At 47.1% G+C, this 4,714-nt stretch overlaps 1 long non-coding RNA gene across 1 annotated transcript; it reads right to left on the bottom strand.

Moving 5' to 3' along the window:
- Window positions 1-718: 718 nt before the first annotated feature.
- On the bottom strand, window positions 719-4,399 carry LOC115616489. Its single transcript, XR_003994306.1, has 2 exons — window positions 3,172-4,399; window positions 719-1,042 (listed from the first exon to the last, which is right to left on the bottom strand). It is a non-coding gene; the product is annotated as an uncharacterized LOC115616489 (long non-coding RNA).
- Between the last annotated feature and the right edge of the window lie 315 nt (window positions 4,400-4,714).

The raw sequence follows: 4,714 nt of genomic DNA on the forward strand, positions 1-4,714 counted from the left end.
TGAAAATTAGATCAGATGCTCAGCAGCTTTGTTGCCTTGAACATGTGGAATATACAGAAATGTTGCTGCGTTGCTTCAGCCAAGACTTGCAGAACTAAGCCAACCCCTGGCTTAGAGCTAGAAGATCACAGACACCAATATGGAGGATGACCAAATAGTGTTTTATTAAACAACAGCAGGTGTTTTATACCTTTCGGCCACACGGAAGTACCTGTGCTGACCCAATCAGAAGGGCAGGTTAACAATTTTTACCTTTTATGGTATTGTCCAGCCTAGCCCCACAATTCCCCTCTTCATGCTATGGGGCTTGTGAGAGTACCTAGGGAGGGGCTCTCTCTTTCCGTACATCGCGATATCTTCCGGCCGCCATACCTTAACTACCTACATATCCCCCCTCCCTATGCACCAATAAGGTGATTAAGATAAAACAATCCTAAAAATACGTGTCATAAAACTTGTGTGCAAACCTAGCAAATGTGTGCTGTTTCTACATTATTTCTTATAAAAATTCTAAAAATATACATTATAAGTTTAGATAGAAAATATAAGGCACGCCAAACAGGATAACTGGAGAACAACTGAGAGTAATGGTGTATAACTAGGGATAGCTAAAGGGAGTTTTAAACGAAAACAGTCTTAGAGCAATCGCTAAAATGCCATTAATCTAATGCTAACACTCTCTAATTGACTCTTAACAAATGAAACGAGCTTGACAGGGTCCCAAAATCACTGCTATTACAATCGTTGTGATTGGTCCCATTAGGTAGATATCAGGGTGGTCAGCCATGGTGAATGGTTGAACCATGACGTAAACCAACTTTGCTGTGCCTCTCGTTCCCTCCTTCGTTTTTTTCCAGACCTTTCTGCAATTTGGTCATAGTGTCTTTTACTATTCTGGTGTGGTCTGCATATACACAACACTCTTCCTCTAGTGCAGTGCACACTCCCCCTTGCTGTAGAAGCATCAGGTCTGATCCTCTTCCTTGTCATCTTCATTCGTCACTGAGACGTACCGGTTGCGAGGGTGTCCGACAATCCAGTCCTGCGGACAAGAACTCACAATTTTCATTAGTTTTATTCTGATCCTCCTTTAATTCCGCCTTAATACATCTGCTAGGTACCCATCTCAGCAATCCCTCCTTTTCTACTGCTGCATACCCTCTTCCAATTGTACGCAGCCTCCACCCGGATTCCCACTGTAGTTCCCCTGGAAATTTAACTCGCACCTGGGGAAAGGTAGCTACTTGTTGTTTTAAATACTGTTTTTCTATTGGCGAATACTGTTCATGTCCTCTAATATAGTGATTTAAAGCTAACAGGGCTCGATTTAAGATATTATTTTGTTGATCTGTCGGTATTTTTCCCGAATACCCTTCTTCTTCTCCAAGGATCTTAATTTTTTCCTTGAGCGCACGATGACCGCGCTCCACAATCCCCTGGCCCTGACAGTTGTATGGGATCCCGTGTTTTAATTCAATGTCCCACTTCTTGCACCAATCTTCAACTAATGTGCTTCTAAAACAAGGCCCATTATCTGTTTTAATCGTTTTTGGGGTTCCCAGCCAGGCCATGACGGTGACCCAGTGTTGTATGACTGTCTTTCCCGTCTGCTTGATGTGTGGTGTGGCCATTATTGCACCGCTATAAGTATCAACTGTAACCGCAAGGTGTTTCCTAGGGGCCATGAGTGAACATTCCGTAAAGTCTGTCTGCCATAACTCTCGTGCTTGCAGCCCTCTAGGATTCACTCCAGCCTCCCATAATGGGGAATGCTGGCAATAGGGACAAGTAGCGACAACTTCCCGAGCTTCTCTAATAGGAATATTACATTCTTTTGCCAATGCTTTTGCACCAATATGTAGCTTCCGGTGTAGTTCACTAGCCTGTTGTAACGTCCACAACCTTTTTGCAGCAGAATCTGCTTTTGTGTTACCTTCCACCAGTGGACCAGGGCAATTTTGGTGGCTATTGATGTGAATCACTGTGACTGTACCAGTTCGCTTTCCTAATGCTTCTTGTAATGCATTTGAAATGTCCCCGTTAGCGTATCCTCCTCTCTTCATTGATTGAACCAATTTGTACACGTACATAGAGTCTGTACAGACATTAATATGTTTTTCAGGAGTTTGTTCAAGCGCTAGACACATAGCTTTTGCCTCTAGCCATTGAACACTCTTCCCTGCTTCTACCCAGATTAGTTTTTCCATTTATTGGCTTCCTTCCAGACCACCACTGCTGTGTCTGTGACAGAGGATGCATCGGTAAAATATGTCAGCCCAGGCTGGGGATTATCAAGCACTCTCAACTGCAGTGAGGGCTGTAATGCATCCATGTATCTTTTCCAGAGCTCTACCTTTCCTGTCTCAACCTTCCCATGGTATGTACTTAGAGATAATTGCAGCTCTACTTCGTTCTCCATCAGTTCTGTCACCTGTTTTTTAGTCCAGGGCAGCCAGATGACATCTGGTTCCTTGCCAAATGTTTTTCTGCTTGATTTTCTTAAAGATTCCATTACCAAAACTGCAACCTTGCTCCACCTCACAAAGCTGTCATTTCCCCTTGAAGAGTATGCCCACAACAGGGGACACAATTCCTTCTTTCTGTCTTGTCCTAGCATTCCAAAACAGCCTCCTTTAGTAAAGGCCCAGGCTAAAATGATGTCCTTGCCTGGTTGTATGCGAATAAGAGCAAATTTCTCTGTTCTGCGTTGGATTTCTACCAACGCCTTTCGCGCCTCCTCTGTAAGAGTGCGTGGTTCCCAAATTTGGTTACCCTTTAGTAGGTCATAAAAAGGTTCCATTAGGTCATTGGGGATCGGAACAAAAGTTCTCAACCACTGAATGGCCCCCACTAGCTTTTGAACATCGTTAAGTGTCTTAATTTCTGGATTTATTTGGATAGGTTGGGCAGTGACCTGCTCTCCCCTAATTTCCGTTCCCAAGTATTTGAGTGTACTACCCTTTTGAATCTTCTCCTCTGCTATGTTTAACCCGAATTGCTGTAAATTGGTCTGCACCTGTTGGAACAAGGAATCCAGGACGGCTCTGTCCTCTGCAGCCATCAGGATATCATCCATGTAATGCAAAACCTTTGTTGAACTCCACTTTTCCCTGATACCCTCCAGCGCCTTAGCCACGTAACGCTGGCACATTGTGGGTGAGTTTTTCATACCTTGTGGCAGGACTGTCCATTGCCAGCGTGTTGCTGGCTCCTCCAAATTGATTGCAGGTAGGGTAAAGGCAAACCTTTTCCGGTCTTCCAGGGCAAGAGGGATGCTGAAAAAACAATCTCGAATATCAATTATTATGATATACCAATCCTGTGGGATAGCAGAAACAAGCGGCAGACCAGTTTGCAAAGGTCCCATCGCTTCCATCTGCGCATTCACAGCTCTCAGGTCATGGAGTAATCTCCATTTGTTTTTGTTTTTCTTTCGAATTACGAATATCGGGGTGTTCCATGGACTAGTAGAAGGCTCAAGATGACCACTTTGAGCTTCTACCTTCACAATTTCCTTGGCTGCTTGTAATTTTTCTTGAGTGAGGGGCCACTGTTCCACCCAAACCGGATCATTCGTCAGCCAAGTAATTCTATCTTGTTGTGGGTCAGGTTGAGCAGTGGCCCCCCCTAAAAATCCTTCATAGTAATTCCCATTTGACGGAGTGCATCTCGGCCTAACAGGGCTTGTTCTATCCTAGCAATAACAGGAGTCACTGTGGCAACCAACTGTTTTCCCTGCTCTTCATCATCTATTATAAACATCATTGGCTGCGAGCTTACAAGAATGTTAGTATCCCCTCCCGCCCCGGTGACCTATCAAAAGTGGACTGTCGGAGGGGATGGGTGGGATCTGTCGTTGCAGCTTGTATGCGGCCTTGCAGTTCGAGATACCATGCCTCCTTCAAAAGAAGGAATAGCAGGCCAGTTAGTACCGCCCTTGCCAGCTGCCTAGCGTCGGCAGGGGCTAGTGGCTGGACGTGGGCGGAGTCGAGCAGCATAGGTGTGGTTTCGCTCGACAAACCTTCCTCTTTTATTGCCTTGTGAAGGGCCTGAACCAACTTAGCGTCTAGGGGCGTCCACATAGCTCCTCCTGGTGGCCCAACCTGAACAGGGAACGCCTGTGGAGGCGCGGCCGCAGGTACAGCTTCTAGGGTTACGCCACTTAGCACACAGTCTTTCGCAATCAAGTTCCAATTTGGCTGCGCCACAGGGGGCGGGGTTTCGCCCAGCCGCTCCAAGGCGCGTCCCCGCATCCCCGCCTGCGCCTCCAGCACATCCATCGCCCTGCCAAGTTCCTCCACAAGGTCCCCCGGTGTCCCACGCCCCTCCTCCCCGGCACCCGAGCCCCGAAGGGGTCCAGCGCCACTCGCCGCAGCCTCCTCATTTTCTGACTCAGAATCAGAACGCAATTCACATCCACCTCCCCGCCATTCCCGCCATGCCGTTTGTTCCTTCGGGGTACTGCGTTCCTTCTTCTGTGCCCCAAAGGACCCTGCGTCACCGCCACCCACACGTTTCAATCCCAGGTCTAATAATTCCTCGTCGTCTAGATGCCTCAGTATCATGCCTGGGAGCGCATCTAGGGGGTCCACATTCTGATTTTTTGATTCACCCGGCCCAGACTCGCCGCCCCTGATTGCAGCGTCCCCTTTAAGACATTGCTTATTAGGAAGGGCTGCAGACTTGCTGCCCTTGACTGCAGCATCCCCCTTAA

The sequence above is a fragment of the Strigops habroptila genome, chromosome 14, assembly GCF_004027225.2.
Source record: "Strigops habroptila isolate Jane chromosome 14, bStrHab1.2.pri, whole genome shotgun sequence".
In the NCBI taxonomy this organism is placed as follows: domain Eukaryota; kingdom Metazoa; phylum Chordata; class Aves; order Psittaciformes; family Psittacidae; genus Strigops; species Strigops habroptila.